Source organism: Miniopterus schreibersii (assembly GCF_964146895.1).
Source record: "Miniopterus schreibersii genome assembly, chromosome: 12".
In the NCBI taxonomy this organism is placed as follows: Eukaryota; Metazoa; Chordata; class Mammalia; order Chiroptera; family Miniopteridae; genus Miniopterus; species Miniopterus schreibersii.
Genome location: NC_138112.1, coordinates 60,751,184 through 60,779,034, shown reverse-complemented (window position 1 = coordinate 60,779,034; position 27,851 = coordinate 60,751,184).

Genomic DNA, 27,851 nt, shown 5'->3' with positions numbered 1-27,851 from the left:
TCTTGACTTTTATGTCTCAGTTTCAAGTTTAATTCAGTAGAGATGACTTTTCTCAACACTCTGTCCGATGTAGGTAACCCCTGGCTAGACTCTGTCTCAGCCCCTTTTGTACATACTTCATAGTAGAATTGTATTTGTCTTTTTACTTGTATCTCGTCTGTCTCCACAATGAGAAAATAAGTTCAGTGAGTGTGAGAGTTATTTCTAACATTTAACTACTGAATTATCAACTAAAGCATAGTAGTGAGAATATGAGATATTCAATTATTATTTGTTGTGTAAATAGAGTGATTATTGTTACCCCTTCCTTATGGATGAAGAACCTGAGGCTCAGAAGAGAAATGAGTTGTATAAGAAAACTTGGCTAATAGTGGCAAAGAAAGAACCCAAACTTAGGCCAGTCCATCTCTGAACCCCATGCCCTTGATGCTGCACAATACATGTATTCATTCACCACTTACCAAATATTTGTTCATTGTCTGACATTGCTGTTGTACATTAAAAACATAGTGGTCATCAAAAACAAACAAACAAATACACAGGAATAACAAAGTTCCTACCTTCAGGGAGCTTCTATTCTATTGCTCAGACAGACATTAATCAATTAATCTGGGAAATAAATGTAAAAAAAGACAACTGTGATAAATATTAATAAGGTAGGGCAGCTGAGAGATTTGTCCTGGCTTGGAGAGAAGGGGCATGAAACTGTCCCCGAAGAAATCACAAGTAAGTGAAGATTTGGAGAAGTAGATATTTAAGATAGGAAGGGAAGGAAGGACATTCAGTGTAGAAGAAAGAAGGTTTGCTAAAGCCCCGTAATGAGAAGCAGTCTATAACCAAAGAAGCAGAAGTGAGTAATGCTGTTGAGACTGACAAAGCCAGGTGAGGCCAGAGAGTTACGTGGGGCCAGCTGTGCCCAGCCCTGTAAGCCTTATTAAGAGGTAAGGTCATCTACTGAAAGGTTTTAAGAAGAGAGGGTATCCTAAGCACATTTTCTAAAAGAAAAGAACATGTGGCAGCTATGTGAGAACATGGGTGGAGAGGAGGCAGAGCAGCCAGGAGCTGGCATAACAGATGTGGGTGGTTTGGGTGAGGAACGGGCCTCTCTCTAACTTTCCATCAAAGCTGCAAGCTGTTGGCCACCTTTTCTGCTCTAGCAATGTTAATAATTGGGGTGCTCTCAGCTTCCATATCGTGACTCTCAGGAAACAGAAACTCCCGATAACAGCAGCCTCGTGTAGCATGTGACCCTTACGCTGCAAGTGGAAACAGTCCTAGTCTTTCTAGGTTTACCATCCAAACTGGTAGTTCTCAAACTGTGGTCAAGGAATCCCTGGAGTCCTCATGAGCTTTTTTGTGGGGGGGGGAGAGAGAGGGAGGGAGAACCACAAGATCAAAAAGATTTTCATAATAATATTGAGGCACTTTTTGCCTTTTCACTCTCATTCTCTTACAAGTATACAGAAAAGTTTTCCAGGGACAGTATGATCTGTGTTGTAACAACAGATTGAATGTATATACAGGTGAGAGAATATAATTGCTTCTATTTTCTAGACACTGAAGGGATACGCGCAACAAACAATAAAAGCTCCACTATTCTAACTAATTACTTTTTTGTTCATAAAAGTTATTTATAATTATATAGCAATATATACATTAATATGCCATTACTTTATTACTATCTTAAGTAAATTTATAAATAAATATTTTAAAAATTTTCCCAGTTTTAATTTTTCATACAGTAAATATAGCTATACATAATTCACACAAATAAAAGTTTTTTGGGGGTCCTCAAAATTTTTTGAAAATATAAAAGGACCCTGAAGCCAAAAGTTTGAGAACCCTGTTCATAAAAAATTGCTACACTGCCGTAAGACACCGTATATAATATCTAACTTGACAGAAAAACCTCACTACTTTGAAAGAATAGTTAATATTTAATAGTCCGTCACTAAGAGCTAGTGAGAGTGTTTGATTAATCCAGGGCATGTCTTTAGCCAAAGTGAATTCTTGCAGGCGCAAATAATATACGGTAGTGACTAAATAAATATATATATTTGTACCTTGTGTTATTGCCCAGAAGGTGAGTTGGAGATACAGAATGCATTTTTGGTGCATGAATTTGCACCGTGGCGGAGCCTAAATTCATAACTTATACATAAAATGTTCCCAAGACATATTTCTTGAATGAATAATAAAACTTCATGAATACTATAAAAGATATGGTTTGGAAAGCTTTGATATTGGGTTAGTCTGAGAGTACATGAGGCGTGATGATGGGAGGCCTTGTGAATTTGTCAGAATGGTTTCATAACCTCCTGCTTTTGCACAGTGTAAATAAGGGTTAATTTAGACAATGCTCAGTCTTCAAAAACAAAGTGTGCACAATGGTCTTTCTGCTACTTATAACCAAGGTTTATCTGGACTTTAGGTTCCCGGTAGTTTATTTTTTTTAGAAAATCAAAATAGCATTTATATTTATGTACAAATTTACACAAACATACTCTCTTCAAGGATATTTAGTTTCCTTCTGCAGACTTCTTGGGATACTGTTAGACGGGGTTTTAACCAGCAGTGTAGGAGTTATTGGGATCCTGTTATACTGAGTTTTAACAAGCGGTTTAGGAGTTAGGCAGGATTTCTTGGATGGAGTTTTCATATTCTTTACACCGGAGTGAAATAAAGGAAAATAAAATTAATGGAAGAGGAATGGGAAGAATTGATATTTAAGGACCAAAGTCCTCTGAAGTTACAAAAAAATGCTAACATGTCCTTGAAAAGAATTGCTTGACTTTTACTCATCATGTCTCCTTGCAGATCTTCCATAAATGTCTGACGACTTCCTTTTGATCCCCACGCCTCTCCTCGCGCCCTTCCCTCTCACCACTCGGGCCCGTAATGCCCTTACTTACCTCATTCTACTCGGATTTCAAGGCCTGGTTCATATATCTCATCTGCGCCGGGAAAGATTTTTCTACTTTTAATTCTCCAACTTCTAGCAGGTAGAACTGATCATTTGTCCCCTGGGATTTCCGCTGTTCCTTGCAGAACACTTGTGCCCTTGTTCCAGCATTCTTTCCTTCTGTTACTCACGCGATGTTTTACAACATTCTGTCTTAAGCAAGTCTCAACATGTTGATTTTAATGCTACCCTTTCTTCTACTCAAGAAATTGAGATGACATAGGGACTAGGGGCCAGGAATGGAGAACACTGGGTGGCCAGGAAGCCACGTTAAGACCAAGAAGGAACTCTGGATAAGCTGACCCCAAAAGTGTCACCACCCCTCCACTCCCTACTCAAAAACGCAGAGGTAGCTGATGTTCTCTGCCTTCTAACTGCTTAAACTACTGACCTGCATGCACAGGAGATCAAGGTTTGACACTTTATGACCTTTGTAGGGTGGCAGTAATAAGCAGTCTGCCATCTAGTCCCCACAGTGCAGGTGTGACATAGTTACCAGGCAACACAGCTGGAAAAGGAAGTCACTGACCCTGGAGTGGGAAAGTCCAGCAAGCCCACCTTTTTCAAAAACCCTACCTTTTTGTGCAAGCCCACTTGGTCCCCAGCTTATAAAAGCAGCCAAGCAGAGCCAGCCCTGAGCCAGTTCAGAGGACCCCCCTTTCCTCTGTTCTGCCTCCCTTGTGTTTGAGCATAAGCTTAATAAAATCTGTCTGGAAATTTATCTGGGGTTTCCTCTCAATTTGTATTTTGGGGAACCTAAGAACCCCAATGCTGGTAACAAAATTACATCATAATATAAGTTGGTATAAGTGATATAATTTTAGATTGTATCTCCAGTACCCAAGCAGTAGCAAGAACTTAATAGGTGGTAAGCTGTGGTTTATTAAATGAATGAACGTAGGAATACCTTCTGACGTTCCCTTGAATCCTGGCTCTGTTACTTAGTTGCTATAGGCTTGAGTAAATAAACTACACCTCTGTCTATCAGTTTCTATACCCAGTTTCTATACCCATACAATGGATAGAACAATATCTTTCTTCCTATCTACTTCTCAATACTGTTTTGAAATTTAATATTCCTGAAGATTCTTTTTAAATACTAAAGTACAATATGATTGCAAGACATTTTTTAAGGCACCCTTCTTATTTTCAGATAAACAGTGAACAACCAGGTACTTACTCCCTTTTAAGAACTGATTATTGCTTAAACACTTCTCTACTTTAGGGACTCTGCTGAAAGGACTGATTTTCTGAGCCACCTGCTGGTATATGAAAATAGCTATATTTTCCACAGACTTTTGTAATAAGGAGGCTTTGCCTGTAACTTGTGTATCTCTCCTTTCCCCTAAGAAGCAAGTGCTTCAGATGAAATGTTCTCTGTTGCTGAGTCAGTGACCAAGAGAGACTTTGGAGACTCGATTTCCGTAAGTTGCCTCAGGGTAGGTTTTAGGACACAGATTGGTAAGGGATGTGTGAGGATTCTTGCTTCTTTCCTTATGTAATAATGTTTAAAACAGCAGGAATAGACCCTGGACACCACCCCTGCAGACAATGAGTGCTTAAGCCTGATAATAACTTGAAATGTACATACTGCCATCCAGTAAGAGAAACACAGAGGGCAAATGGGGAAAAACTGCATCTAGTATTTTATGGTGAGCAGGTTTCTCTCTAATTCCTCCCTTCCCTGTCATTTCCTCGGAATTGCCAGGCTTTGTAGGATACTGATGAACAAGCTCTGAACAAACTTTCATTGTTACTCATAAACACATATGCAGGGCAAATTGAGCTCCTTAAATTAATCATTTCTTATTCTATGTGGCAGTGTTGCCAGAAATTGTGTTTTTCTGTAGTTTATGCCTTTTGCCTTTCTTTCAGCTCTTTTTATGAGACATTTCCTGCAAGTATAGGCTCTCATATTTCCCTGTGTGACCTTTTCAGAGACTTGGCTGGGAGTGCTTTCCCTTGAGATAGATCTTGATTTTGGAACTTCAGGAAACGATACAGTCAGTTCTTGATCAAGCAGGCTAATGCATGCAGGATGGACAAGATGTTTACCGTTACCCTAAAGCTGTCAGGCATTTGTTAGAAACAATTTGTTGTAAGAGATGGAAACACAGTTGAAACTGACATTAGGCATGAAAGGGGATTTGCTGGCTCACATATCTAGAAAGTCCACTGAAACATAAGCTTCGGCCAGGACTCCACCCGTGGACATAAGCGATATTATCAGGGTGCTGCTCTCTTTCCCTCCACCTTTCCTAAAAGTTTTCTTGCAAATACTATGCAAGGTGGATCCAGATGCCTCTGACATCTGACCAGGTTAGTAACCAAGTGGACAAAGGCAATCTCTCTCAGAAAATACTACAGAGAATGCCTATGGAGGACTTGCTTGCTTAGGTTAGATCAAACATCTACTCCCAAACCACTTAGGGGCACGGGCTATTCTGATGGGCCAAGCCTGGGTTTTGTGCTTACTCCTCTGGGTTTTTTCTCTACTCCAATATTAGAGAATGAATTCCCAGTTGGAAGTAGAGATAACAGAAAAGGGGGTGAATGCTAAATCAATAAAAATAGCAGGTGTCTTTAACATATGGTCAAAGCAAAATATGGTGTAAACATATGTGGTAATTGCACCCAATATTTAAAAACACGTTTACAGGTCTTTCGTCAGACATCTTCCAAAAATGTCATAATGTCAGAATAACATTTTAAGAAAACAAAACATTAGATAAATTTATTGCAAAAATTTTGGCAAAAGAGTGTATCTTTAAAATCGTCTTTTCTTGCGTTAGGTGAGGTTTCACATCCACATCTTAGAATGGGATATGAGGAAGGCAGAACGTTAGCCACTGCTGTACTGGCACCCTTCTTCACTTCTCTTTTCCCAAGGCCTTCACGCCCGAAGCCATTGCTCCCTGGTATTATTACCTGTAGCTACATCTCCCCCACTGTTGTCCCTCTGATAAAACCCTTAGCCGAGAGATGGCAGGTTTGGCTGGGCTGACATCCCTGCACTCCTTGTTTTGTCATTTTCCAGGAAGCTGGCTCAGGCAGGGGTGTAAGAGAGAAAGCAGATGGTGTGACGCATCTTGAGGCCTGCTCTCAGAGCTGCCTCACCTTCACTTTGTCATATCTTATTGGCTAAAGCAAGGTGCAAGCCCAACCCAGATATAAGAGACAAAGAAATACAATAAAATTCTTTTGTGGGAGAAAATTCAGGGTTCTTCTGAAAGGGTGAGGTTACATAGACGGGTAGAGAATTAGCACACGTTTACCAAAGTAGATGCCCTTATCATGTGGTTTCTTCATGATGGTTTCTGCCAATAAGCCAGTTTTTATTATTTATTAAAAGTGCATCATTGAAGGGACTTTGGGTTTCTGGTTCCACAGGTAAGGAGCTTGGGAGATGCCACTCTGTCTTAACAAGAGGTAAAAGGCTGAACAGACTTAAAAATCAATGTGTCTTTTTGGATCCATAAGAGAGGGGAAGACATAGATTGGGAAGACAGGGAGTCACAGTAGACAGAGCACAGACACACAAGCGGAAATCATCATGAGATCCAGGGTGGGGTTAGGAAAGCCAGCCTGGTGTGGACAACTCTGTGAGTTAAAATCTCCAGGGGGACACAGTCGTAGGAGAGCCCCACAATATTGTGTGATGCTCTAGGAGCTCAACCATAGTCCCTAGACAGTAAATATCTGAGAAATACTTCTTTCTGCTTTTGGCAGGTGAAGGGGGAAAAGCCACTTGGAAATGAGCTGGAGTACTCTGTTCCTCTCAACAAGGCTGGCTTTCAGGGAAACTGAACCAGAGCTTAACCGGCTGAAATATTATCAGAGTGTAACTGACCTAGGGAAGTGAAATACACAACCTCAGCCCACTCTAGCCATTTTTTCCCACGTGGGGGGTGGGGGGGGGACCAGTAAAACATTTGTGAAGTTTACAGTCCAGGGGCATAGGCTCAGTAAAAGACTGAGACCCGATCATGAGACTTAGAACACTTTCCCTCTCCCCACACCTTATTATCACATTACTGAAGGCATATTTACAGCATTTCTATTATAAGAAAAATTTACAGTGCTACAAAAAGCAAAAACAAACAAAAAATCAATTTGAAGAGACAGAGCAAGCATTAGACCCAGATATGGCAGGGACGCTGAAATTATCAGACAAGGAATTTAAAACAACTGTGATTAATATGCTAAGGGTGCTGATAGATAAAGTAGACGGCATGGAAGAACAAATGGGCAGTTCAAGCACAGAGACGGAAATCCTAAGAAAAAAATGGAAAAGAAATACTAAGGGGGAAAAAAGAATGTAACAGAAATAAATGCCTTTGATGGACTTATTAGTAAATTAATCATGGCTGAAGAAAGAAACTGAGCTAGAGGGTATATTAATAGAATGTATAACAACAGAAAAGCAAAGAGAAAAAGACTGAGAAAAACCAGAACAGAATATCTAATGACTACGGGACAACTATACAAGATGTAACACACATAATGGGAAAATCAGAAGAAAAAGAGAAAAATAATTTGGAGATCTCTTATAAAATTAAACATACCATTCTATCCAGCAGGCATGGCCTTTGGTGTCAATCCACAAGAGTTAAAGGTTATATCCACCTAAAAACCTGCACAGAGATGTTTATAGCAGCTTCATTCATAATTGCCAAAATTTGGAAACTTCCAAGATGTCCTTCAGTAGGTGAATGGATAAATAAACTATGGTACATCCAGACAATGAAATATTACTTAGCACCAAAAAGAAATGAACTATCAGGCAGTGAGAACACATGGAGGAATCTTACATGCATATTATCAAATGAAAGAAGCCCATCGGGGCATGCTACATACTGATGATTACAAGCACATGAGGTTCTCGATATAGCAAAACTGTGGAGACAGTAAAAAGATCAGAGTTGTGGGGTGGGGAGATAAATAGGCAGAGCACAGAGGATTTTTAGGGCAGTGGTAATACTATGCATGATACTATAATAATGGATACATGTCATTATATATTTTACAAACACATAGTATATGCTACACTAAGAGCAAAAGCTAAGGTAAATTATGAACTTTGGGTGATTATGATGTTTCAATATCAATAACTAAGGTTCATCCTTACTTAAAAAAAAGTATCATTCTGGTGAGTGATGTTGATAATGGGGGAGGCTATTTTTGTATGGGGGCAGGGATATATGGGAAATCTCTGTATCTTCCTCTTGAGTTTGTTGTAAACGTAAAACTGCTCTAAAAATAGTCTTTATTTTTTTAAAGTGTATTATTGCATCTGTGGTTTTACCACAGTTGCGATAAAAACAAGGGTTGGAAAAAAATTAGATATTCAAGATTGTACTCTTTTAATTTTTCATGACATAATGCCTTAAGAGAAGGAATCAATTATTCAAAATTCAATTATTCATTTGTAAGCAATTGATTTTCAATGACTTGTTTGATCGAATCACTTCAAGTATTTAGAAAATTATTCTAGTTGTTAAAGTTTAATCCTTTCCTCAATTCAATTTCTTTGTGGAAACATATTTGTAATCTATCACAAGTCAATGGCTTTGCCCAATATTTTTTCACTGCACTATCATGGGGAAACAATAACTAATTCAATGCCGCTATTTATCATTTCAGTGCCTGTCCTCTTCTGGCTGACCAAACACTGCTGGGAAAAATAACAAAATCATGCAGATAGGTGCCCCTGGGAAATCATGGGCTCCAACCTCTTCCGCACCATCAGTGCTGTGAGGTGATCCTTCTAGGTTTACTTAATCACTCATTCAGTAGCGTTTCCCGACTGCCTACTCTCTGACGAGCGCTCTGCTAGAAAGTTATTAGAAATACAGAAGTTCAGGACAATATTACAGTCTTTCATTTCATAGAGATTGTCATCTAGGGCATTAGATGAGAAAGATGTAAAATAAACAATGACACAGATATATGTAATGTAACAAAGGTGACGCATATTGTGTAGGAATGGTAGAAGATGATAGGATAACTTGTAAAAAGGAGGTTTATCCTATGCGTGGAAATCAGGGACAGTTACTCTGGAGGACCACCACCATTGTTTCCATTTTCCGAAGTGATTCTCTCAAACTTCTTCCTATAATTCCCATGATCTCCCTTAGACTTTACACTTTACAGAGAAAATATAAAGCACAAGAAGCAAAACTACTAACTATCTGCGACAAAACCCACAAACTTGTGTTCGGTATATTCTCTTGTCTTCCTGTGACCTTTATTTTCTTCCACTTTTAAAAGTTAAGTTTAATCAAGACATGATTAATGGAACATTTAAAGAATAGAGTCTGAAATGTTTGACCTGGGAAGTCTTTACCACAATCAAGATGGAAAACGTATCTATCACCCTCCATAGTTTCTTCGAACTCCTTTGTAAGCTCTCCTTCCCTCCTCTCCCGGGATCATACCTCGTCTACATTGGTGCCCCTGGCAGCCACCGATGTGCTTTCTATCACTTTAACTTAGTTTACATTTCCTTGAATTTTATGTAAATTGAATCACATAGCATTTTTAAAATTTATCTTTACTGTTGAAAGTATTACATATGTCCCCCTTTTCCCCCCACTCACTCCCTCTACCCCATTCCTGCCCCCTCCGCAAGCCTTCACTCAACTGTCTGTCCATGGGTTATGCCTATAAATTCTTTGGTCAATCTCTTCCCGCTAACCCCACTTCCCTCTGAAATTCGTCAGTAAGCTCTTCTTAGTTACTTCTTTCATCAAGCATAATTAATTCAAGTTTCATGGATGTTGCTAGGAACATTCATGTAGAAGCTTTTGTGTGACTCAGAGATATTAAGGGGTTTGGTTCCAGACCACGGCAATAAAGTGGCCGTTGCAACACTGACTGATTAAGCTTGACATCTTAGATAGGCACAGTTCCTGGCACCCCAAAACAATCACAATAGTAACATCCAAGATCAATGGTCACAGATCTCCATAACAAATATAATAATAAGAAAAAAGTTTGAAGTCTTGCAAGAATTACCAAGATGTGACACAAAGACATGAAATGAGCAAATGCTGTTGGAAAATGGTGCTAATAGACTTGCCTGATACCGAATTTCCACAATCCTTCTATTTGTAAAAAAAACTATCTGCAAAGCAGCTTTGTGAAATGCAATGGAACAAGGTATGCCTGTACATGCTTATATTCTCTTGGGTGAATAGCTAGGAGTGGAATGGCTAGATTACATAGATATAGGTATGTTTACTTTTTAAAGAAACTCCCCAACTGTTTTCCAATCTAGCTACACCATTTCATATTCCCACCGGTAATATGAGTTCTCATATCTCTACATCCTGGCCAACACTTGGTACAGCCATGTTTTTAATATTAGTCTTTCTGATAGGACTATAATTATATCTCATGGTGGTTTTAATTTTTGTTTCCCTAATGGTTAATGATGGTGGGCATTTTGTCTTGAGTTTGTCATCCATACATGTTTTTTGATGAAACATGAATATTTTGCCCAGTATTTTATTGGGTTGTTTGATTTCCTATTATTGACTTTTGACAGTTCTTTATTATATATATATTTGCAAATATTTTTCCCCTATCTGTGGCTTGTCTTTTTATTTTCTTATTGGTGTGTTACATACAGTAGGAATTTTAAAATTTTGACGAAGATTAATTTGTGATTCTTTCTGGACCATGCATTTGTTGCTGAATCCTAGAAATCTTTGCTTAACCCAAGGTAACAAAGATATCTGGTCATGTTCTCTTCTAGAAGCTTTGAGTTTTAGGTATTAGGTTCAGGTCAATGATCCATTTGAGTTCGTTTTTGCATTGAGGCATGAGTAGAATTTCGTCTTGCTTTTTTGCATATGGATATCCAATTGTTTAAGCACAGTTTGCTGGAAAGACTAGCCTTTCTCCACTGAATTACTTTTGCATGAAGTTTTGGAAATGCTCAGTTTCTAATGCCTGTATGCTACCCAAGAGGTATGACTAGGCAGTAGCTGAGTTTAGAGTTTCAAGAGAAGAGAGTGTACATGTTTGGGAAACTTTATCATATAGATGGGAGTTGGATCTATGAGAACAGATAAAATAATCAAAGAGGAATGTGTGAAATGAGAAAAGAGGAGGGGAGAGTGAGAAGAGCAGGCAGGGAGGCAGGAGGAGAATTCAGCAAGTTTTTATTTAGTTTTTTTATAAGAAGAGGAGATTAGGACACAAACACACCCAGAGAAAAGACGATGTGAAGACACAGGGAGAGGAGATCATCTACAAACCAAGGGAAGAAGACTTAGTTGAAACCAACCCTGGTGACACCTTGATCTCAGACTTCTAGCCTCCAGTGTTGTGAGGAAATGAGAGCTTGTTGTGTACGCCCCTCAGTCTAGTGTCCGTGGTTATTTGTTATGGCAGCCTCAGCGCACTAATGCAGCTGAGGGTCTTCAGAGAGGCAGAGGTTAGCCCTCTTCCACCAATTTTCAGGTCTGGAGCTACGTGCTGCCGCCTTTTCCAGCTATGTTTTGTTTTCCAAAGCTCACAGGGAAACCCAATTTAATTTCATTGTCTCTTGGTCTTGAATCATAAATAAAAGCAAGCTAAGAAATTGACTCTAGTAACTGTAGTCTAAGGAGGCAAAACTTTAGGGATATATAAAAGATCATTTACTTGGATGAATTTCTCTAATGTTTCTCATTGTCATGAATATTTTATGTCAGCAATTTCAAATTAAGGCTTTTTACATATTTACAATTGCATAGCAATTTTAAATAAAGGCCTATGGTATGATGTGGATATGGAAAAAGATATATTTGTATTTCTTAAATATTATCTATCTATATCTATATCTATTTCATTTATAGATCTAGATGTAGATCTATATATCTATATCTATATATCTATATCTATATCATCTATATCTATACCTATATCTGCACTGATTGACTTAGAAAAATGTGCATAATGTGTTTTTCATGAGTTTTTTGATAATTCAATGGGAAAATTTAAGGTAGGAGATTATCAAGTTTTGATCCAATATATGTCATTGATGCTAAACAGTTTCTTAAATATAAAAGTGAATATCTGGGGCGTCGTATTATACGGGAGGGAAACTGAAGTAGAAAGTAGAAGACATTAACTCCCAATTATCTACCCTATACAAATGAGTTTGTAACCAATATTTTGCTTTTCTAGGCCTCAGTCTTCTCTATATAAAGCAAGACTGGGGAATAAAGGGTGTCCTAGGTCATATGTGAGACTATTTCCCCTCTGATGTTCAAGGATTCTGTCTTTGGATTGTAGTGGACATGTTGATAGTCAATGAGAGGTCATGAGGCTGGTTGACAGTGGAAGGATGGAGGGCATGAAGGAGGCATTAGAGTCAGGTACATAAATTAGTGTGGCTTTGTAGAAAGCACATAGGTCTTAGAGTGCAGTGTATCTAGGTTGTTTATTTATTTATTTATTTATTTATTTATTTATTTATTTATTTATTTATTTTTAATATATCTTTATTGATTTCAGAGAAAGGAAAGGAGAGAGAGAGATAGAAACATCAATGATGAGAGAGTCATTGATTGAGCCTGCAACCCGGGCATGTGCCCTGACCAGGAATCAAACCCCGATCGCCTGGATCCCAGGTCGACGCTCAACCACTGAGCCATGCCCGGCTGGGCTAGGTTGTTTTTTTAGTATGCAGTTTAGGAGGAATCCCTTGATTTCAACAGCTTTTCTTGTCTATAATTGGACCATTTCTAGTAACGCCCTATTCCAACCTCAGTAGTCAGGGCATCCCTTAGTAGTTGAGGTAACCAGGTCATGTGGTGAAGACAGAGACCCACCTGGCTCCCAAAGGCATTGGAGAAACTTCTTGTCCAACCTTGAATCCCTTTTCTATGTCCCAGAGTTTTACTGCTCCATGTAATACAGCATGGTGGTTTAGAGTGAGGGCTCTGGAGCCAGTCTGCCTGGGCTTGAATTTCAACTTCATCACTTAGGAGCATATGATGTGACTGGACATTTTACTTAAGCAGTCTTGCCTCATTTTCTTCACCTTTAAAGTGGCCTTGATTATAGTATCACCTCCCAGGGTTGTCATGAGGAGTAAATGAGTTAAAACATGAAGTAGGAATATTTTAAGTGCTTAATAAATGTTAGCTATTACTGTCCATTTCCATATCTATTCTATGTCCATACTATGTCCATTTCTAACTTGAGAGCCTGACTGTTAAACCAAGATGGTTCAATATCTCCTTTCTAAATCTGAGAATGAGCACCGTGCAATGTTACCTTTCTCCTCTCTTTCTTTCTGTCTCCCTCCCTTTTTCCCTCCCTCACCCCCCTCTTTCCTCTCACTTTCCTTTTTGTCCTGAGCCTGCTGTATCTTTTTTCTCATGGTGAAAAGGTGATGGAGATTTTTTAAGTGTCTTTGCTAGAAAGAAGCTTCCCCTGTGTAGGATCTGAAACCAGTAGTTAGCTGATTTGTTCAGTGCTATGATGTTGCTTTAGGCTCTCAAAACATTTCTGCCCAGTCTTGTGCAGATTACAGAACATTTTCATGTCCCTATTACCCAAAGAGAGACTAAAATAATTGGAAAAGGCACATGCACCATTGTCTTTGGTGTTAAGCCAGGACACAGTGTTTTCATGCCCTCCTGGGGATCTCTTCCTGAATCTCTCCCAAGGATGCTGGTCCAGGTAAGGACAGAGAAGAAAGAAGCACGATTGCTAGAGAGAGATTGAAAGGAAGCCATGGCTAAAGGTTTAAGATGGGTAGTTTCTAAGACAGCCTGGAGGAAAACAAAAAATAATGATAACGACACTGATCACGCAGCCAATTTCAGGTAAATGTGGCAATTTCATTATGTTCCTGGCAATCACCAATTTCTCCAGAGGAAGGTTAAAGAGGTTTGGGCTTGGGCCTCCCTCCATCCCTTTTCTTGGTGCTATGATTCTTTAATTTATTCCATCATCTTTTGTAGCGTGGACATGTAGGACTGAAATTATTTAATATTATCTACTCTTACTTACAGAAGGTCAAGTATAAGTCTTACCAATTTCATATGCTTAACTATCCCTAGCACACAGACGTATTTATAAAGATGCTTAATACATGTTTATTGACTAATTCACTGAGTCAAAATTATCTAAAGGACTCATATTTTTTAACTAGATTAAGTACTGATTATTTTCCATTTTTATTTCCTTATTGTCAAACATTCAAAAATCTGTGTTTTAAGGAACTTTTCCCCTTACATTTACACAACAGACAAATAGTTCCCCTGCTTCTGTTTTTTACAAAGAAATTTTCAAAGCATTCTCATGGTAAATCCTGTGACAGGTTTTGACCATAATGGCTTTTCAAAGCTTCCACACAATGAAACTCAGTTAAGACCAGGCCATCAATAAGACCTCAGTGCTGAAGCAGGGGAAGGCCCTGTATATCTAAACCTATTAAATGAATCATTTATTTTGCTACTCATCTGTCATGTTTTGAAGGTCACATAACAATACTTATTTCTTACGGCCCATCGGCAAGCTGTAGAATCATAGGCAGAACCAAGTCCTTGAGTCAAATACTTGAGATGGGTAATTGTATTTCCAGGACTAATACCTGCGGTTATGTTCACTGGGTAAAAATCAAATCTCATGCCCTGGGGGGGCATAGCATGCCTGCAAGGGCAGGAAAAGGATTTCTCCACATTACACTTAGCCTCTGAATAGTTGTGTCGTATTGAAATACTTTTGGAGTGTGGTCAGCTTTTTTGTCTCCCCAAATGCAGGATGGGGGTATTTTTACTTTTTTTTTTTTTTTTTTAAATATATCTTTATTTATTTCAGATAGAGGAAAGGAGAGGGAGAGAGAGAGATAGAAACATCAATGATGAGAGAGTCATTGATCGGCTGCAGCCCACAACCCGGGCATGTGCCCTAACCGGGAATCGAACCCCAATTGCCTGGATCCTAGGTCGATGCTCAACCGCTGAGCCAAGCCCGGCTAGGCCAGGATGGGGGTATTTTTACAAGTTGAGGTGGAATAATGGGATGGAAGGTATGTGTCTGTGAGGCAGATGCTTCTGCGTTTGAAACTCCATGTGGCCACCAACATACTGTCCATCATTAGACAAGTTGCTTGACCTCTCAGAATCCCATTTTTAGGTATAAATTAAGGCTAATGCTACCTCTCTGACAAGGTTGCTGTGAAGATTTGCTGATTTAGCATATGTTGGGTGGTTTCTGTGGTACCCAATGCACAGTAGATACTCAATAAATGTTAACATTCGTCGTTCCCCTCTTCTTTCCCACCGCCTGAGTCATGCAGGGTGAGAATCCTCCCCAGAGCTATGCAGGAGAGCCTCTGGCAATTCTGGTAAGATTGCTGTTCACATCGCTGTATGACCTATTTATTTGTTTACATTTTTGTTAAACTTCATTTATTAGGTTATAACTTACATACAATAAATTGTGCAAATCTTATGTATATAGCTCAATGGAATAACATATACCCATGTAGCTTCTACCATGATCAAGTGTAGAATATTTCCACACCCGGGAGATTCCCTTGTACCATTTTCTAGTTGATTACACCAAGGACTTGCTGCATAATTTGCAGCTCACTGTCCAAAATTAAAACATGGGGTCCCTTGTTCTAAAAGTATTAAGAAGTTCAAGGGGGTGAGAGCAGAGCATTAAGCTAAGCACAGGACCTTTGTGAGTGTGGAGCCTTATGAGACATGCACCCGTGAAACATGCCCCGATTACATCCCCACTGCCACAGCCGACTACATTCCACCTTCTACCCTTGTGTGTTATATTCATGAGCTTATGTCGATGCAGTCATATGGCACATACTCAGTCATGTCTGGCTTTTTATTCCTCAGCATAATATTTGTGAGGTTCATCCATGATGTTGCATGTTTGAGTAGTTTGATTTTGCTGTGTATATTTCATTGCATAAATCGATACCCCAATTTATGGATATTTGGATTGTTTCCAGTTTGGGGCTCTTATAAATAAAGCTGCTTATATATGTATGTCTTTTGGTGGACATACATACTCATTTCTCTTGGGCATATACTTAAGAATGAAATTGATGAGTTATGGGTAAAACACTCGAATTGGAACTTGATGTGAAATGATTACACATCAGGAAAATGCATTTTAAAACCACAAGGAGATCCCACTAGACACGCACCAGAATGGCTAAAACGAACATCTGAGAGGTCCATGTCTTGGTGAGAATGTACGAATGGAGGGAGTGCAAATTGATTCAATTGCTTTGAGAAACTTTGGGGCAGCATTTGCCTCAGCTAAACATATACTTGACTTCTCACCCAGTGGTTCCATTCCTGACTGTATTGATTTTCTACCTTCTGAAGGCACATTGAGAGAAAAATATCTAAAATAAATTTCAGTCTGATTCTGGCTTCATTAATATGCTGCGGCGGCCGTTTGCAGTGGATGTCAAACAGTCATACCTAAGCTGGGCTCATGATCGCTAGGTGTTTTATATACCTGCTCAAAAGCTCCTACTGTTCTTGACCTGAAGGCAAGAGATGGATGGAGGCACAGGAGGCCTGATGGGATAGCAGAAGTTTGTCATTAAGAACCATCTTTTTATTTCCCATTTTCTTATGGTTCAATCATGGTGGAAAGCAGGATATAAGGCACACAGGCATTTGGTGTTTCGTCAAATGAAAGTCTGAGTGGGCCTCAGATGCATCCCTGTGAGACAGGAGTGCACACTGACCTGTAGAATGTACTGAGACAGGTCCTCATCACAAAGTGACGTCTTAGTGCAGCAGGCTCAGTCTTACCTACTTCCTTAGCTCATTGGCTTCCAAACACAAGCCCACAGAATGCATCTTGGTGTCCTGAGAAAATTTTAGAAGTCCCATTCCCTGGCATTGTCCCTTGGAGATTCTGATTCAGCATATCTGGATCAAGACCTGGAATCTGCACTTTTCAGAAGCTCTTCTGGATTCAGCAACCACACCCGGGCAAGACGGAGAATGTAACAACTGTTAGAACTGTAGATCTTTGCTGAGCCTCTGCCTATTCAGCCGGAGCACAGAAACTCAGCTGAGCTTTCTCCAACGCCCTCCCCAGATAACTTTATTATTTTCTTAATCTCTAGGAAAGTCAAATATTAAAGTCCTCAGAACAGACTGATGCCGCCACTCACCTAGCAAGTGTATAATCCATGTCTTTTGGTAGCACCTGCTCCCTGGATGGATCTTTCTTGAATAATAAATGTATCTACTCTTAAGCAAATCACCCTGTTCTTGGCCCTCTCAGGTGTCTTCAACAGAGCCAGTCTCTGTAGCTGAGCCAGGTAACAGTTATGACCATCTATTGAACATTTACTATGGAATATTTGCTAAGGTCTAGTCTCTTTATACATATAGTATCTCATTTAATCCTTATAATACCTTCTGTGAGCTTGGTGCTATGATTATGCTTATTTTATATGTGAGAAAACCAAGACTTAGAACAATGAGATAACTTTCCTAATTAAATAGTGGGGGAGCCATAGAGCTACAAAACTCTTGCAGTCCAGGGCGGGTGTATTTGGGGTTACTAAGGAGAAACCAGGATTTGACCACAAGTTTTTTTGGTTTTCTAGATGATGTTTAGTGTCCAGTCCCAGCCGCCTTTGCCTCTTTGCCCAAACACATTGTTTAGGTAGCAACATATGTTGCATTAGAACACAGCTTTTTATTTTTCGTACTATAGATGTTTGACCCAGAGTTCTGACCCTCCAAGGAAAGGGGTCTTCACTCTCTGTTGTAGAGCTGATCTGTTTTCTACAAGGCAGGCAGACTGGCAGGGACCAGGGTTTGTTTCCTAATGAAGCCCTATTGCAGGCTGTTCATAAATTGGATTGCTCTTCTTAGTTATACTTTCCTGATGCCCACAGTAGTTTGACCTAAATGAATAGATAATTACTCAGGCTCTTACGAACATCCCCACCCATTTGGTGATCCCTTTATTAAGTGAAACGGGCCCTTTCTTCCTTTTCTGATACTGCCTGTTAATAGAATAACCTCAAAGCTATTAGCATTTAAAGAGGAATTAGACAGAGATGTCCTGAATGGTCCCTTCTCCTGGCTCTGGGTGCTCATGGGACCCTTGCTTTAACTAATTAGCCTGAAATGAATATTAAGTGCATTGATCTCTATCAAGCACATCCTGGAAGGAAAGCTTTTGTGAAAGTCACTTCAGTTGCAGATTTAGGTTGCCCGTAAAAAGTGTCCAATCCCAAACAACAGACGCTGGGGACATTCCAGAATTCAAACAAAACAAAGCAAAAACCCACAGAGGGTAAAGAGAAGGGTTCTTACATTTCTTGAAAATGTCCTTGCTTAATCCTCAAACCCCCGTGGCTTAGCTTTATTTCCATGGGAACCAAGAGAAAAAAAGCATAACATCTTTTCTGGAAAGCTTATAAGAATTGTGGCTCAGCAGAGGGAGTAAGTGCTCTGCTCTGGAAACAGACAGGCCTGGGTTCAGATCCTGACTCAGACCTACATAACCCATGGACCTCGGGCAAGCAATCTCCTTCAGCCTAAATTTATACATCTTTAATATGAACAAAATTCTTCACCATATTCCCTATGCCATTGGGGCATAAAGTGGACATAGTAAAATCATTGAACAAATATTGGTTATTATTAATAATAAAGATTGGGATACGTGTCTTTGGACATGGCATCAAAAAGTAGTGAAATAAGCCAGTCAGAGAAAGACAAGTACCACATGATCTCACTCATATGTGGAATCTAATAAACAAAATAAATGGGTGAACAAAATAGATCCAGAGACATAGAAGCATGGAGCAGACTGAGGGATCTCAGAGGGAAGGTGAGGAGTGGGGAGTGGGTGGGAGAGATTAACCAAAGAACTTATATGCTTATAAGCATAACCTAGGGATACAGACATTGGTATAGGGAAGGCCTGGGGGTGGGGTGGATGCGGGGTGGAGGGAATCAATGTGGGAAAAAGGGGGACATCTCTAATACTTTCAACAATAAAGATACATTTTTTAAAAATAGCAAGATTCTAAGTCTTCCCAGTTAAATTTCAAAATTACCAGAGGTGAGAGGAGAGTCTTTTCTTTTTCTTGAGGGACCGTGTTATGTTGTGGTGTGGTAGGAGACAAAAGTAAGGCGACTTTCATCTTTATAACTCTGGTTTCTCTTACTCCTGAAACCACCCTGAAATCCAATTGGAATAACTTTCCAGTGTAGTCAACTGTTTTGCAAGGAGAAACAACTTCCCCCCCGCCCCAACACATACACACTCAAAAACATGCTCACTCTTTGGAGTCATTTCCCTATTTCTTCCCACTTTACTTTGATTCACAGGGCAAGACTGTGAATTCTGTTCTGCCTTCTAGCTGGCTCCTGTGCTTTTCTTTTAAACAGAAGAGTTTGTAAGAGTAAGGGAGAGAGAGCAGGATATACATGATTCTCCTGAGGTTGGGAAAGCATCTTTGCTAAGCAATAATGACAAGTCTGGGGGCTACATCTCCAGACCGTGGCTCTTGAAGCCTCCAGCTAGGCGCAGCCATGTGGGGTAGGGGAGGGGGTCCTCTCAAGAAGACCTGACTTGGATTCCTGTACTTCCTCAGCCTTTTCCGCTCTCTGACCACTGCTTAGAGCACCCCAGGGCTCAGAGCCCTCCTGCTGGAGCTGCAGGGCCGGCTGCAGATCCTCTTTAATAGCCCTCATCATTTGAGTCACACGTGCCTCAGACACAATAAGGCACCTGCACAAACAGTGCCCTTGTCACCATGACAACCAGCGCAAGATGGGGATTAGGCAGGCAGCCCAGAAGGAGGCCCACGTTCCCGATCTCCTGCTGGTGGTGCTGCTGACACAATCCTTCCACAGCTGCTCTGACACTGTCACCTCCACTTCTGGGACAAGGTGGAGGGTTGGGGGTAGGGTGGAAAGCTGAATTCCAGAAGAAGCAACTCAGGTGTTGGAAGGAGAAGGTGCCAGGCTCCGGGAAAGGAGAGGACCATGAGCACTTGACACTATTTCATTCCTACACCCAGAATGATCCATTTTTATTTTTATTTCTTTTAGTATATCTTTATTGATTTCAGAGAGGGGAAGGGAGAGGGAGAGAGAGAGAGAAACATCAATGATGAGAGAGTCATTGATGGGCCGCCTCCTGCACTCCCCCGACTGGGAATCAAACCCCCAACCCGGGCATGTGCCCTGACTGGGAATCGAACCGCGATCTCCTGGATCCTAGGTCAACGCTCAACTGCTAAGCCACGCTCGGCTGGGCCAGAATAATCCTTTTAACATGTAATTCAGGTAACATTGACCTTTTGCCCCCAACCTCTTCATTGGCTCCCCACTTTCTTGGAGTGCATATGAAAATCCTAACAGCGTCCTCATGGCTCTTCTGACCTGTCTGACCTTGTGTCTTGCTAGTGTCCTCCTCACTCACTCTGCTCCCGAGTGTTAGCTGTGCTCCTGTCCTCAGATCAGACATGCTTCTGTCTTAAGGCTTCTGCACTGGTTGTCTTCTTTGTTAAAATATTCTTCTGCCAAATACTTGCACTTCTAACAAGCTATGTTATTTATGTGTTTTTATGTTGATTTATTTACTGTCTCTTTCTTTTGGAACGGATGCTTCACAAAGGCAGTGATTATTTTTACCTGTTTTATTTAAAAATGTTTTTGATTTGCTAAAATAGTACCTGGCATAGGGTAAACACTCAGCAAATATATGCTGAATGAGTGAGTGAATAAGTGAATGAACGGTGGATAGGATAACCACTCTTTTAGGCATATTCTGAAGTGGAAGTAGCAATTGGTTCACATAAGACTGTGCATATTTAAAAAAAAAAATTCTTCATTCATAGGTGACTCAGAGAGTAGATATTTTGACCTATTCTCCTAAAGAAAAGATAAAATTCCCTTCATAGAGAGAAGTTTTCTATTTACTAGTACTTGACTAGAGGAAATTCTGTTTGTGAGTCTCCATTCAGTTCTCAAAGTTGTTGCAAACTCTTGCTGGGATTCAGGGAAAGATTTACCTATAAAAGCCATCTAATAAAGACATTTCCCCATGAGATGCTCACTGGAGACCAACGTCTCCAGGATCTCATTAAACTGTTATGCATGCAATACGCTTCTTAAGTGCCTGGGTCACTTTGCTGCCAAGGTACATCATGAAAGGAAGGCGATAAATCTCGCTGAATCTTCTTTTGTCGCCCCAAGTCTCAAGTTAGAAAGACTGTCCTCCACCCAACACTGATCCAGATAGGCTGCATGACAATGACAAAAGGTTGAAAAGGAACCACGGTGGCTCTTCTCACGTGGAGTCTGTTTGAGGTGTGAACACTGAGGACCTTGGGTCCTTGGGATACTTTTGTTGCTAAAGAAACTGAATTCCTTTCAAGTGTGGTTCTATTGAAAACAGGAACAATGTGGAGGAGCCATTGTCATGTTCTCCTAGAGCAAATGTGCACAGCTTTCAAGTTAAAATTGGATATTTGAAAATCTAAAAGCTGTCTCTGTGGACTTTTGTATTAGGAGCTCTCTGTAATACGTGGATCAGTGGGGTACTTTGGAATTTACATCCATTGTGCCCACATGAAATAGGCCAGACCCCACTGGGAATCAAAAAAAAGAGTAAACTGCTCATTCACTTGGTAAACTTGGTGGAAGTGGAGAGAGGGAAGATTAACTCTTTCTGAAAACTAAGTACAGATGCAGGCACAGATATATTAGATATAAGGTGGGACAGAGGACAGGAGTTTTTTTATAATTTCTATGTCAGCTATTCAGATATTTTATTTGTATACCAAAATCAATATACTTGATATAATTTTTCAGTGTCCCTCTTTAAATGTAGATATGGACTTAGGTTTAATTTTATAAAAGCATTTCTGTTGCAATAACCTTGTGTCCAAAATTAAAAGTACCTGAAGAAAAAAATTGCATTCACAAAAATATATTGTCTTATATGGCATAGTTTTAATAGATATATTCTTGACAGGCTTTTGTTTGTTTTTTTTGCTGTATTAAGACATTCTGGCATTGAGAAGACTTACTAGGTAGTATTTTTGTGACCTAAATTGGTTGCTGTAAAAAATATGAAACAAAACTGTTTCTTGGTCACTAATAGGTCAAAACTTTGCTAAGTGATAAAGACTTTATTTCCCTGAATCTCCCTGACTATGAGAAATAATTATCTTCATCTTACGTAAGAGAAAACTGACAGAGAGTATAAGTTATTTTTTCAAGGTCTCACGTCTACCATGGGAAGGAACAGCTACAAACTCAACTGGTCTACTGACTTCTAACTACTAGAATACACAGGAAGTTCCTTAGCTTCTAAATGAGCACCCTCCACATTGAGAAACTAATTTTATTTTAGGCCAATAGAATCTGGCTCAGTCTATTTTCTTCCCATTTCCATAATATTGAAAATTAAAAAGCATTCCTGATACCAATAGTTTAAAATAATGAAAGGATGTTATGTGAATACAAAAATTTAGGCAAACACAGTTTTGCATGGTTATAATCAGCATGAACAGAGAATTTTATATTTTGGTCTTTCATTTTTATATCATATGTATTTTACATGATGTTGCCAATTTGAAAAAATGTTTAAAAACTATTTATATAACATTTCAATAAGTGGACATACCATGGTGTTGAGCATTTTTATTATTTCTCATCTTTAGGTGTTATAGTTTATATCACAGTCAACATCTTATTCAAATGAAAAGAAGCTTAAATGATTGGTTCCTCCAGAATAATTTCTGAGACTGGGGTTATAGAGATATCTTTATTTCTATCGATATGCATCAATATATTGCTTTTCAAAATGATAGGCCCACATTGCATGTGCACCCCAAATTGTTTGAGCTTATAAATTTTAATATATCTTCACTATCATTGGCAGTTGTGATTTATCTTAAAAGTTTATCTGTGTAATAGCAATGAAATGTAACCTCATTGTTTTAATTTGCATTAATTTGATTATTTGCGAGACTAAACATTCCCCCATATATTCATTTAAAACATACATTTTTTCTTTTTATCATGGAGATCAGTGGCATCCCTCAAATACATTATTTTATTATTTCTAGTATTCACAAAGGATATACATATATCTACATTTTCTAACTATATATATTTATATACAAATCCCTACAGATGTGTAAATAAATATGCATATTTCACTCTCACGTTGGATAGAAATCGTTGCAGGACACATAAACTATCAAATGATTCTTTCCTTTGAGAAGATACCAAAAAGTCTAGCACCTTTATCATGTACTACTGAGAACTTAAATTATTTACTTTAATGAGATAATCCCTATTCCCTTCCCTCAACTCCTAAGCTTCCAGTAACTCAGTGAAATAGTCACTCCAGTGCAATTAAGTAGTTATCATTAGAATCCTGTCTTTGCAGGCTGGTGACCCCTCTTGCAGATGAAGGATATGGGCCGGGAGTGAGGGTAATAGATGCAAGACCTTGAGCATCAGCGGAGCCTGCACCGTTGTGGTACTCTGGCCCCCACGTCCCAATGCACAACATAAAGAGTAAGTTCTCAGTGTCATTCACATCAGCTGCCATCTAGAGACCCACTGTTTAGTTGTAGGCATTTTTTGGTCTCATAAATTTCCATGAAACTGTGGCCAAAGAAAAGATTTAAAACTGGAAAACTTATGCTTGAGTGAAAGCAATAGACTGTCTACTTGTGTGAAGTGTTTCAGCCACAGAAACACATTGGGATGACTCCAGTGGGGGTAGAGGGCTGGCACCCAGACAGACAAAACTCCTCTCGAATATTGTTTGGGCAGCATGACTGCATATTGGGCAGCATTTCAGAGGCCCTTTGACCTGCAAATGGGCCATAAAGGGCCATGGCGTTTGGGGGAAAGTGATGAGAGTAGGTGACTCTCGCTCTTTCTTTTCCTTTCATGGTGAAAACCCTCCTCGATGGTAATCAGGAACAGAACAACTACCCAGCACTGAGCATCCCAAAAGGTTAGATGGTCTAAGAACTGGCATCATTCATTAAAAAAAAAATAGGTTCGGTTATTATATCATTCATTCACTAATAAGGGAAGGAGCATGCAACGTGGTAGAACAGAAAACTTGAACTTCAGGGTTTTGAGTCCTCAATTGTCTCCACTTATTAGTGGTGTCCCTGGGCTAGATAGTGGATAGCAAAGCTGAGACTAAGCTTCACATTTATAAATAAGAAACCTGATCAGATGACCAGGTTTTCCCCCTGCTGTCAACATTTTTTATTTTTTAGTAACATATGCATCATGCACCTACTTCTGGCACAACGCCCTTCAGGCTTATGAAGAAAGCATGAAAGAAATGTAAGATATATTCCCTGCTAGGCCAGAATTTTCAACCTTGTGACCACCCACAGACATAACAGGCAGGTAACAGCACATGCACCCAAAGGAGAGGTGCATACATACAATAGTAATGCTCCCAGGGTGTCTTGACGATGGATGAGACAATACGGTGTTTGGAGGCTGGAGAGAACATAATGGAATCGCACCCCTGTGTTCCAGATTCCTCTACAGCACCTGCTCTCTGTGCTGCTTGGTTAAGTGATTAGACGTCTAGGACTTAGTTTGCTTACCCATCAAATGGGAAAGTAATAATTCCCTTGAATGATTTATTGTTGTAAGACTTAGATATGGTGTGTGGAGGGCATCACTAGTTCCCTGATATGTTGTAGACACTGAAAAAAATGTTAGGATATGGAGAAGGAGGAAGGTGTAGGAAGTGGGCAGAGCAGCATGGACAAGGGCTGTGGATTGGATGTTAGAAGTTATTTTTTCACCATTTCAGTTGAGTAAGGAATTTCTAAAATGTGCCATGCATGTATATCACTTACATCATGGAGCTTCATGTTCTAGTGGGACAAAAAAAGGGGGAGATGCAAATTTATCATTACTGTGCTGAGCGCTTTTATGCCCGGTGTGCATCTGAGAACTTAGAGCAAGATGACCTGGTTTAATCTGATGTGTTAGAAGACAATTCTCTAAGGAAGTGACCTCTGCTGAAATCTGAAAAATGCTAAATAGGAACTGATTAACTGATGGAAACTACACACTTAAAGCCCTGAAGAGGGGGGGAGATGGTACATGTGAGCAGCTAAAAGGTTAATAGAACTGGAGCAAGGAATGAAACAAGAATGTCCCAGAGGGTCCAGTGGGTGGAAAATTAGTAAGAGGAAACCTCAGGAGGAAGGGGGCGTTTCTTGCGGAAGACAGTTAAGTGTGGTTAGATATCAGCCGAGGGATGCTGAAAGATGAGGAATTGCGTCAGAAATTGGGGTGGGGGGATTCTTGCTAAACCGACTTAGCCAGATTCTTGCTACAGTGGACATCAAGGTCTGAGCTTAGAGGGCTCAGGGAAGCCCAACTAGAGTCTGGAAAGGAGTCTTTTCCAGATGTAATTACGATTTATTTTCCATTAATATATCTGATTAGATAAGAAATAATTGAACGTGTTCTTCCTAAAAGTATGTATTCCTTTTGTGCATCAAATCATAACATCTTCTAAAATGACATTTTCTGTTATTCACATACTGCGCTAAGTGCAAAATCATCAGCATCTATAAAAAGATTTCCTTCGAGTGCCAGTATTTTTCAAGTGTGCTAAATCTTTAAGGATAATGTCACCCCCTTTACAGGGCTTAGTCTTGAAACAGGTGTTTGTCAAATGTGTTCCTTCCTTTGATGGGTGTTTGGTTATGTGCCATCCTTTCAACACATAGGTACAATAAACTGCGTTACGCATCGCAGAGCTAAGGATAGAGCCGTGAACGAAAGACATGCCTATTGTACTCTAACGGAGTTCGCTCTTTTCTTCAAATCACTGCCAAAAGCCTTTAGTCCTGATTCGAAAGCCCTGGATCCATCTGGGCAGACTCTAAAATTTATATTTATATTGCCCTTCACACCTTTATTCTGGCATTTATATGTGAACTTTATGACAATTCTCTATGAAAGTAGATGCAATAGATTAAGTACTTGGGTTTTGTAGTCAGACTGGCTGGGGTTCAAATCCTGACTCTGCTATTTATTAGCTCTTTTTTGCTATGTGCTTTTACATATGTCATTTTAAATGAAAAAAAAAAAAGTACCTCCATGTAAGAAGTGTTGTTACTTTCATCCGTAGAGGAGAAAAGTGCAGCTCAGAGAGGGGAGGACGTTCCCCCCGGGTCACACACCTAGCTCACTGAAGGTTAGCGGCTTTCTCTTCTGTAAGAATTAAAAACGTTGCATATTTTCCTGACTCTGAAATTTCACAAACCTCTTGAGGTGGACCAATATCTAGGCCTCAAAACACTTTGCCTTATTAAAAACCCACAAATTCTCCCCATCGGAAGAGTTGCCCGGCCAAGGAAAACATTTTTTTCTTGTTTCTTAATGGAAAACCAAGCCTGCTGATTAAAACAGAGTAATAGTTTCAAAAGCTTCCTCTTGACAGAGCATTGGCTTTCTCATTTCCTAATGAATTGCTCCCCAAAGAAACTCATTATATTTCAAGACACAAGGCTCCCTGGAGACCTCCCAGCCTCCGCTATTTGCTTACTAAAATGCTTATCACTTAGAAATCCATCAGCCTTGCCAAATTCACTAAGTCCTCTGAATCCTTTGCTTATCAATAACTATTTGTTCTACATTATGATCAAAAGAAACTTGGTCCTCAGATAGAGTTTTGCCTTCACATTCCAAATGTTTGAGGATTTTAAATTTATATTTGAGTGTAATGTTATAGTTTTCTCAGCATCGAGGTTGTTTCCCTGGGAGAAAGGGAGAAATTTCATCAGCTGAAATGGTTTGCTTCATCTTTTCTATTTTTATTTCTGTCATTTTGTATGAATATGGTCAGATTTGGGGGGGGGCTCTTTCTATTTGTTTTGTAAACATTGTTTCTAGTGCAAGAATTCTCTCTCCTCCGTATACTTGTCTGTGCAGTTTCTGTTACGGATGGGGTTGGTGGTGGTGGGAAGGAGGGGTGGACATGCCTTATTTCTCTTTTATATTTGTATGGTTGTTAATTTCCCTCCACGTTGTTCCTTATTTCCCTTACTGGCTCATTGCTAAGGAGAACCCCACCCCCCTCTAAGAGCAATAATGTTATGTGATCACCTTTACCTGCCAAGCTCCTTCTCTATAGCCAATGCTGTGAGCCACCGAGTTCTGACCTGTATTCACTCTACGGACATTTAACATTGGACTTTCACTTTTTCGGGTGACTTTGTCTTGCTTTTCCTGTGTCCTCCATACTCTTTTTCTCTTCATTAAGTCCCCTAAGCCTCCTCTATCGAATTTTTCACATCTATACACTTGCAGTAATGGGTTGGAGCACTGCTGAATTTTTAAAATCTACTTACAATTAATTTAAAAGTGGTGTTTTTATCTGCTAGTAATGGCAAAGGCATATTATTTTTGTTGATGTTATGAGTTTCATGGGAAGGGTGTTGGGGAGATTTGAAATGGGGCAGTTACAACTGTCTTCAAACCACTGACTTTGAATGAAAAGCAGAAATTTCACAACTTCAGAAATGATATGGCCTGGATGCAATTCTGTAAGCAGGTAGTGTCCTGAGCTCTCCAGGACTGAGGCTGTGAGCCCATATTCCAACACAACACATGGAAGTGAGGCATCTGAAACGAAGGAAAGATAGATGGTAAGATGAGTGGGCGGGTGGACAAAAACACATGGATGGGTAGACAGATACATTGTTAGGATATATATATATATTAGAGGCAGAGGGTTGATGAAGAATTTCCTCATTTTGTGGCAGTCCTATTAGCTGACTGAGCAGAAAGGGGTTAAAAAGGGGGGGATTTCCTCTTCGAGAGGCTGATTCATGGTGTCTCTGTGC